The sequence below is a fragment of the Corvus cornix genome, chromosome 7, assembly GCF_000738735.6.
Source record: "Corvus cornix cornix isolate S_Up_H32 chromosome 7, ASM73873v5, whole genome shotgun sequence".
Lineage (NCBI taxonomy): Eukaryota > Metazoa > Chordata > Aves > Passeriformes > Corvidae > Corvus > Corvus cornix.
In genome coordinates this window covers 745,236-755,533 of record NC_046337.1, presented here as the reverse complement: position 1 = coordinate 755,533, position 10,298 = coordinate 745,236, and positions in this window count along the sequence as shown.

The window sequence follows — 10,298 nt, the reverse complement described above, 5'->3', positions numbered from 1 at the left end:
GTTCAAGCAGTCAGAGCTCCAGTCATCCTCCAGGGCTCTCCTCGCTGTGTTGTGGGCATGGTTTGCAGGGGAGCCCAGGGGAAGGTGTCCCTGCCATGGCAGGGGGATAGGATGGGCTCTGAGGTCCCTTCCAACCCAAAACATGCTGGGGTTCTGCTTCTCAGGCCAGAAAAAGCAAAACACAGCCACGACAAACTGTGCGAAACTTTTCCACTCTATCGAACAAAACTGTAGAATGACCAATTTCAGCTCTCTGTGGAATAAACAGAGGAAACCCACACTGCAGCCCAAACCCAACTCACCTCTGCTTAGTCTGCTCTTAAATCACTAGAGCAAAGCTATCACAGACAAATATTTCCCCTGTTTTGCTAAAACTCCCTCACACCTTCACCTCAAGATGCCTTTTGATACTGGCTACACGATTTCTTCTAAGGATTTATTATTTATTAACTCTGGGTTTGGGAGACCACACTTCCTACCCCACATACTCACAGGATCCCAAACTGGGAAGGACCTTAAAGCCCATCCAGTGCCACCCCTACCGTAGGCAGGGACACCTCCCCCACTGTCCCAGGCTGCTCCAAGCCCCAATGTCCAGCCTGGCCTGGGACACTGTCAGGACAATTCCCTTAGGGTCACAGCAGCACCCACTGATGCTACAGCCTCAACCTGCAATTCATGAAATGGTTCCAGCAATGCCAGCACAGGAACTCCTCTGCCAGACACGAACACCTCCACGTGCAGGTGCCACGACGAGCCCCCAGGTCTGCATGCAGTTAGCAGGTGGTACTTCATTATTTTATGAAAAGTTACATTTTGTTAAAACTACAAATTAAAGTTGCAGAATTTCTCTCCTCTCAATTTCAAATGCTCCTTTTGTGCGTGATTTCCCCTCCTTTACTACCCAGACCATTCGTGTCCCTGCAGGAGTAGTTTACAGCTTTGTGAGCATTCCCAGTGTTCCTACAATTCCATCTGATCCTTTTGTCAAGAACCTCATGGTGGAAAACGTCTTTATGCTGACACCATTTCAGCCACATTTGCCCTCGGTCTGCATTGCTCTGCACACACAACTTCGTGGTTTTGTGCTTTGCATTCGGCATTTGATATAAAACAGTTGATATAAAACATTTGACTATCTTTACGTGAAAGATAGAAGCCACTTAAATATTCCCTGTAAGTTTCCCTCCCTCATGCACAAGGCAGCATCCCTCCCAGCCAGGCCATGGAAGAAGAGTTAAATTATCCAGTGTTTACTGGGAGAAGTGCCTCCAACAAGGAACAGAGCTCTGGGTGGGAGGAACACGAGGAGATTCAGAGATTAGAAGGCCTAATGGAGTTTGGAGGAGCTGCATTCTGAATCTATCAAACCCTGACATTTGAGGGAGCTTTATATTTTCCTCTAAGAGTAGTGCAGACCCCAGTGAATTATATAATGGAATATGTCTCCCCAATGTAATCAAAGCTGACCTAACAGATTTGTCTTTCTGGTGATACAATCTACTGAAAATCTTTAAGGAAATCAGAACTGGATTCAAACAACAAAGAGAAAAATCACTTTTTAAATACAAAGCAGGCCTAGGGAAAGCAGTTCCTACCAATTAGAAACACTGCAATCACAGAATCATGGGATGGCTTAGATTGGAAAACACTCTGAGCCCATGAAGTCCAACCATTCCCAGCACTGCCCAGGCCAGCACTGACCCCTGCCCCAGGTGCCACATCCACAGGGCTTAGAAATCCCTGCAGGGATGGGCACTGCAAACCTCCCTGGGCAGCTCTGCCAGGGCTGGGCAGCCCTTTCCATGAAGGAATCTCCCCAATATCCACCCTGCCCCTCCCCTGGCCCAGCCTGAGGCCGTTCCCTCTCCTCGGGTCCCTCTTCCTGGGAGCAGAGCCCGACCCCCCCGGCTGCCCCCTCCTGTCAGGGAGCTGTGGGCAGGGAGGGGATTCCCCTCCCAGGACAGGGCACCACAGCCCCGAGGAAGGAGCCGATTCCTGTCACTGCTCAGGAGCCTCCGACAGTCCTTGGGATGGGACACCCCAGGGCAGACACCACCACGCTCGGAAAACAGCAGCACTGAGCTGAACGTGCTGAATAAATCCAGCTTAAAACAAAAAAATTGTATTGATTAGGCCTGAGGAAAGGACTCCTTTCTCATCCAGAGGAACAAAAGGAAAGGACTTCAGGCTTGCCTTATAAATGCATTTCAAGAAGCATTTTTCCACATCTATGCCAAAAGAAATGGCTCTAAATTGGTACAATATTAAATTGATTTTATTAAATCCCTCAATGTAAAAACATACAAATGATTCTCCCCCAAATGTTTTAATCACACTCTAAGTGAAGTTTACCTGTTGCTAAAAAAATCTCCATTTTAGGATTGCTGTTAACTGAAGAACGTAATGCTGATTTCTACAAAGTTAAGAGCAAGGAGTAAAATTCTAAAAATCAAAATTCCTCTTGCCAAGCAACTGAGCAGAGGAACTGAATCAGAAGGCAGAGCCACTGCTGGTCTCTGAGCACACACAATAAAACCAGTCAGATTCCATTTGTTAAAACATGTGATTCAATTAATTTTGCCATCTTTACTGAATAATTCACTTGATGAATCAATTCTTCTGGTAAATAAGCACTTCTACATCCTGCTGACCTCTGTGTGGGCAAAACTGATTTTTCTCTTGGCATCGATGTTCTTTGGGGCGAGGAGAGAGGGTGGCTGGCTTAGGAGGCAAGTCCAGGGGAACCGCTGAAGAGCCCCTGGTGTTGATGGACCCACCTGTGCCCAAGGCAGCCCCTTTCCAGGGGAAAGGGAACCAGGAGAAGGTTCAAGCCAAGCCCAGCAGACGAACAGCCCCAGGGAATAACCCCTGGAAGCAGCCCACACTCACTCCAACCAGCACTGGGGATGATGATGCACTTGGACACTTCTCCCTGGTTTGGTTACCCCCTGAGAGCCCCTTGGCCATTAAATGGGATGTGGGAACTCTTAAGGACAATTTCTCATTTAGCTAGTTCTATGACTAGTGAAAGATGTTATAACACTTTTAAAAACGAGGCTTTCCAGTAAGCACCACCAATTTCCTTAAAATGTTTGCCATGGAACCTTTATCTCGGAGAAAAGCTAAACATAAGGACACAGAGACAGAGAGGAGATATTCCTGCATCTATTTGAAGAAATCTCATCCATAAAGAAACAAATTGCCATGGTAATTATCACTCCCTTACTTGTAATTGTAGGAATAACCGTACATGGGTTATACATATGGACCGCTCTCATCCCGCGTGCGCTAATTCTCCCTGGAAAGAAATGATCTTTTATGGAGCAGAAGTATTAAATGTGTTCTGGCAGCGGGGAGCGCTGGCTGAGCGAGGTGCTCTGCCACAGAGCCAGCCCTGCCTGCAGATGGAACCGCTCCTGGGGCGCTGCAGAGCGGCCTCACCCCACGCTGAACCCCGAGGAACACCAATTCCGTGTTCCCAGCCAGCCTGAGGATTACCTGCTGTGCTCCAGGACAGCCCTGTCGGAGGCACAGGTGGAACCTGCCCTGGGGCACAGCCAGTCCCCACCAGGCTGCCCCCCAAAACTCCCAAACAAGCAGGGGCTGCACTATGGGCACCATGAATTATTTAAGTATCGATGTGCTGAGTGGATCTGCCGTGGTTTGGGTGGTGGGGTTCTGTCAAACTGGGGCAGAGCACCGTGTAAAAGTGAAGCTCACATTTGCATTATAAAGCTAGACGTGGATTAATATTTAGTTCCTCTAGTCACTGCAGAGAATCTGCTCTGAAAAGCCAAGGAGCCAGGGCTCTCGTATTCCTGGTCCAATTAGTCACTGGGAATAAATCACCCAATTCCGCTGAACAATGACCAGGGACCTTTTGGGAATAACAACTCTCTGCCCACTCACCTGCTCTTCAAACCCAGCAGGTGAGACACACAAGCTGAGTCCTAACTGGATGCCCCAGGATCCCTGGAAGTGCCCAAGGCCAGGTTGGATGGGGCTTGGAACAACCTGGGATAGTAGGAGGTGTCCCTGCCCGTAAAAAACAAACAAACAAACCAACCAAAAACACACACACACAAAAAAACCCCTAATTTTTAAATTTCTGTCCTTTTCTACAGAGATAAAGAAGGTGGCCAGGCCATCCATTTGCCAGTCCAAGTAGCACAGGAATATTTCAACTCACTGCTCCCATGGTTCCACCACTGAAACGTCCCACAAGAATCTCACCTCCAAACCCCTGTGCAGAGAGCCCTTCCTGCCTTCTCAGCCCCAAAACTCAACTCCTCAGAAATAACTTTTGTGATTTGTATTTAACTGTTTTTGACTCATGGATGTTTCCAGCAACTGCCCTTTGGAAACCTGGAACTGGAATCTCTCATTAGTCAGATTTTTCTGCCTTCTGCAGGGAGCAGCAATTGCTGCTGTAAAATTATTTATGAACAGCGAAAAAACCCCATGGATTTCACGTACGGCATCAGAAAGGAGGATTTTTATCACAAGTACTGCAAATAGGTACAGGGTTGGGGAGCAGTGCTGCACCTGCAGCAAGAGTGGGGTGGGGATTTTTTTTTGATCAGCCCTGACTGCTCCCCGTGTGCAAGGAACAGAGAAATTGGAAATGTCCTATGCTGTGCACTCATCCTGCCTTTTACTCCCAATACTTGTACATGCGTGAGGGAAACACAAACTTTTTTTAGAAGTCTTTTTCTCAGATTTTTGGCCTCAAATTTACATAAAAAAAAGAGGCTCCTATTCCTATTAATAAATCCAATTAAACTGCAAGCTAGAATATTAATTCTGGCTCTTAGTGCTTCCTAACATGTTTTTTTTTTCTCCAAAAACAGCGACAGGACGAGGTTCTGTCCTTCTGGAGCAGGTGTCTGAGATCCCACAGATTCCACCATCCGTGTCCTTTATCCCCACGCCCGCAGCCTCCTGAAAGCTTCACACGCACCCTGAGCGGTGCCGCTCTCGAGGACCAAACAGATAAATTATCGCTAGCAGCGAGGCTTAGCTGCATTTGGGAGCCGAGTCGCACGTGTTCTGTCCAGGAGGGAGCGGGCACAGGAGAGGAATCCGCTCTTTTCGCCCTGGGCCCTCCTCGCTCCAGCGGCTCCGGGGTGCGCATCCCTTTGTCCCCGCTGATGCTCCAGGAACCCCGGCTGCCCGGGTTCTGTGCTCCTCAGGGCACGTTTCGGAATTGTTTTTAAAGCTCCTGGACCCCGAGGAGGCAGGCTCAGATCCGATGTGCTGTGACAGGTAAAGGGCACCGTGAAGGCTCCGTGAGCTCCCTGCTACAGGGGGAATGTGCTCACATGTGGAGCACCCTTTCTGTGCCAGGCACAGCCACGGCCCCCGCGCACCATTTCCGAGCACTCCTCACTCCCGAGCAGGAAAATCACCCATTTGTGATGGGGTAAAGCACCACCTTACCCTTCCTGGGCTTTCCTCCTCGCAGAGCCACAGCAGGAACGGCAAACCAGGGAGCAGGGAGAGGGCAGCGCCTCCGATTTCCTTTTGTAGGGGCTATAATGCCCTTTAAAACAAACCCCTCGGTATAAAAGTCCAAGCACTTCATAGCAACTGCAGCAAAGCCTAAAAACCTGTGGGCATTTTAAAAAATCCTTTCTGTTCCTCCTTTGACACAGGCAGGAGGAAAAGTTTACATTTTCATGAACCGCACACGTAATTATGCAGGAAACTTTGGAATGCCTTAATGGCAGAGGGCTGTGTGTGCCACAGAGCAGTTTGGGTTGGGAGGGACTGTAAAGCTCTTCTTTCCCTGGGCAGGGACACTTCCCCCAGAGCAGGTGCCTCTCCTCCTGGAAACCAGGCACCTCCCTGGCACGTCTGCCCACAGGCACTGACAGTCCCCACTCACTCTTGAAAGAAAAGGTTTCATCACCTTGCTTCAAAAGTTGCATTTTGATCTGTATAATGGGCTTTGTACTTAATATAACCGTCAGCAAACGCCACGAGGCTGTTCCCTGCCAGACAATGCCACTGGGCTCAGCGGGGTTCCTGCAGTCACACTCGCAGGAAGAGAAATGCTGTAAATAGTGCGTTACAGGCGTCTATTTCGAGATGTATGAGGTTAGAAAGTACAAAAAAACTATTACTGTAATAATTTCTACTTCTCCAATTCCATCTAAAAATCTCAGAACTTGCTGCTCGGCCTTTGCAAGGCTCGTGTTTGTGTTCCAACTTTTCCCACATATTTGATGACGGCTGTTTTTACCAGCGGAGCGGCCAGACTCCCTTACGGAGCGATTACACAAGGAATTAATTATAGGAAAAGCAGATGACAGCAGCACTGAAAATAACTCGAGGTCAAATTTATGCCGTGTATTAACTTTACGTAATCAAACTGAGTTCAGAGTTGAACCATACCCCAAAAAGAACCTTCCAAGAAGCACCCAGCCCCAGCCAGTGTCCACTGGCAGGGCAGGAGGCTCCAATGGGTTTTGCTCACGATCCTGCCAGTGAAGAACTTCAAGGAGCAGAGGCAGTTTTTCAAACCTGAAGAACTTCACTTTGTCCTGGAGGAAACTTTATCCACCTTTTAATGACAGCACTCCAAGCTGACAAAGCCTATTCCCCCTTTAACTGCAGCCTTTTAAATCCAGGTGCCCTTCCCACTCCAGCTCTCATTTTTCCAGATATTTCCCAAACTGTGGGATGACTCCCTTGCTATCCCAAAGCAGGGAGATGCTGCTGAAAACAGCCACAGTGGTGTTCAGAGTTCTCCTGACAGAACAGCCTCACACGCTGTGCTCTACATCAGTTCATAGAAATGACAGATGGAAAGACGTTTAATTTACCCCTCTCAAACAAGGACCACTTCTCCAGGCCTCCTCACACAGCGAGAGGAGCCCAGAGCCTGCCAGAGCTGACAGATTCAGACTCTGTGGCCGGGTGTCCCTCACGCCCCCAGCCTTATCCAAACACCTCAGCACCACGAAGGGAGGGAAGGGCTGATGGACACGGCAGGAGCAGCAGGCAGAGCAGCACCGCCTGCACTGTGATCCTGCTGAGCCTTCCAGCAGCCACGTGAGAGTTAACAAATTAAAAATAGGAAATTGGCCTGTTGGAGCAAGTCCGGAGGAGGCCCCAGAGCTGCTCCAGGGCTGGAGCCCCTCTGCTCTGGAGCCAGGCTGGGAGAGCTGGGAATGTTCCCCTGGAGAAGGGAAGGACACAGGGAGAGCTCCGAGCCCCTGGCAGGGCCTAAAGGGGTTCCAGGAGAGCTGGAGAGGGACTGGGGACAAGGCATGGAGGGACAGGACACAGGGAATGGCTTCCCACTGCCAGAGGGCAGGGATGGATGGGATATTGGGAAGGAATTCCTGGCTGGGAGGGTGTGGAGGCCCTGGCACAGGGTGCCCAGAGCAGCTGGGGCTGCCCCTGGATCCCTGGCAGTGCCCAAGGCCAGTTGGGACAGGGCTGGGAGCAGCCTGGGACAGTGGGAGGTGTCCCTGCCCATGGAACTGGATGGGATTTAAAGGTCCCTTCCAGCCCAGAACATTCTGGGAGTCTGTGGAAGAGAAGCAGATCAGAAACATCCCCATGTCCTGGGCTCCAAAGCCTTGGAACACGAGGCAATGAACAGCCAGTGCCTGTGCAGAGGGTCCCCAGAGCCCCCAGCCTGCCACGTCCCTTCTGTCCCTGCCCTCAGAGAGGTGGCTGCTCCCACACCCAACTGAGCTTCTCTGGGTGAAGCCACTAAGGCTGGGCTCTGCAGGTTTAACCTCTGCATTTTTTTTGTTGTTTTCCAGGGTTACATTGTTTTTTAATTGAGTCTCCTTCAATATTTTGATTTCAGTTGTGCCCAAATCCAGAGGCATTCAGAGCTCAGCTCAACGCCAAAGCATCTTGGTTTCATCAACATTTACTGCTGACACCTAGGTTGATGAGGGTTTTCTCCTCTACAGCTTTCTTTTCCCTAAAAAGTTGGTATTTTGCACTGCTCTAACTCAAGAAAATTTAAGGGCTTTTTTAGAGATATTTGGTGGATTTTGTGTTTTCCCCCACACCACTCTCTGGTGGGAATCCTAATTTTCCCTTTGGAAATCAGGCACATCTAGAGGCAAGGCAGAGAAGTGCCACATGGTAAACTTAAATACAGATGTGCTCTCCCAGCACCCGAAATTAAGCCATTGTTATTACACCATTCAGGGAATCCAATGACTCCTCACCATAATTTAGCTAAGATCAAGTGTAAAATCTGTTTAATAATACCCGGTACATCCTCTATCCTGGAGATTATATCCTGCATTTGCAGGGCATTGACTCCATAATCTAACAGGTCTTTTCCATCTCTGACTTCTATTAGCCTATGAATTATAACAAAAGGACCATTAGGCAAACCATAATTGTGGAAACAGCCTCTGACACCTGAGACTAACTCCCGCCATGGCAGGGAAAAGTAAAATTAAAACACAGACAATTGAAGGGAAAGCATTCCCTTTATCCAAGTGTTAACTCACTCTATTGAAATCAGGAAACAAAACTCACTAAGTCACAGAAAAGGCATTTTTCCCTCCCCATCTCTTTAGAGAAAAGACCTTGTTTGGGCAGCACAGCAAGTGCTGGTCTGTCCCTGCAGGAGGGATGGGGCTGGGGGTTATTTGGGATATTTTCCCTATCTGCTGCCTCTACCCAACCCAACTTGTCCTGCGCCCTGGAGCCACTTCTGCCAAGAAAAGTCACATCTTCCAAGGAGCTTCACCTGGGGAAGCGTAAAACAACAGAGCAACCCAAAAGGCTCAGGAAAGGCAGAAAGCATCCAGCCGAGGCTGCCTGGGAAGGGGTGGGAAGCGCAGCCATCCTCCAGCAGCTCTGGCTAGCACACATCCCTGCAAAGGTCATCGGCTCTGCAAACACCTCAGAGGGAAAGAGGAGTTCGCAGATGAAGTCACACACTGTAACACACGCGCGGGGAATGCAGAGCGCGCAGAGCCCCGCCGAGGGGAGCGGCGAGGAGCCACCTTCAGCTCCCTGCTGCCGGGGCTGGGCCAGCTGTCCCAGCTCATCCTGGCTGCCTGGGCACTGGCCAGGCTCTGCTCTGCCCCGGGAGCTGCCCAGGCCAGGGCCAGGCAGGAGGGCTGCCAGCATGGAGGGGCTGTTCCTCCCCAGCATCCATCCTCCCCATCCCAGCACCGCAGCTCGGCTCTGCCCGCAGCCATCCCGCCCTCCTGGGCATGGCAGGCACGTGGTGTCCAGTTATCACTGACCAAAGGCCCAAGATCCGTGCTGGGGGTGTGAATAGCTGAGGGAATTCCAACACTACTCCCTGAACACAGAGGCACCTCACGCCGAGGCCTCGGTGCTCTGAGCAGCTGTGCTGCTCCCCAGCTGCACAGATTGAGCCCCACAGGTAGGGTGAGGGACACCCCATGAGGTCACCTCGGTCCCATGCCAGCAGGATGTCACCCTGTGCTCAGGGCAGGGGTCGGAGGAGCACGTCATGGTTTGGGACCAGCAGAGCACCCCCGGCACTGGAGTGAGCCATTCCCAACGCCTTCCTGACAAAAATCACAGCTTTCAGCTCTCCATAACATTTCTCCAGCTTAATTAAGAAATACTTTTCACATGACCAACTGCTCCTTTTTTCCATTACTTCTAACACGACTGTTTATGCAAAACACACTCATTAAAGACAGTTCTGCAGCATCATCTCCTCACGCCGCAATCTGCAAAGAAAGAGCGCGGGCTGATCCCTTACCTTTGCACATCCTACTGCTTCCCAGAAGCCAGGCTGGAGGAGCTGCGAACTGGAGCCAAGCCCATGGATCCATGTGCTGCACCGGGCTCTCGCACAGCTGTGCTCTGCACCATGGAGCAGACTTACAGCACATCTGCTCTCCGCTCCCAGCCCTCCGCCGCGCGCGGGCTGCCAATTGTGCCTCGCCGTGCCAAACCGGGTGGCAGAGAGGGCTGATTATTATTTATGGAACAGAGGGATATCCAGTAGGGATTAGGAGGACTCTCAAGATCACTTCTGTTTGCAACTTGAGCGGGGTTTGAAAATGGGTCTTTTCAAATGGCAGCAAGTGAAATTATACATTTCTGCCACGACGCGCTTGGAGCCACATTAACGCTTTCATTTAAAAATCGGTTTTACACGGGGGTTAGGAGTTGGCTGCAAGTGCTCTCCATGAGCTAGAAGCAGCCACACCTGAATTGCTTTTCTCATTAAAATCAGATCCTGAGGAATATCCATGCAAAGAGCCTATTGACCAAACAGAATCCATGGAAAAGCACACGGCAAAGCCCACTCGAGTCCAACAGGG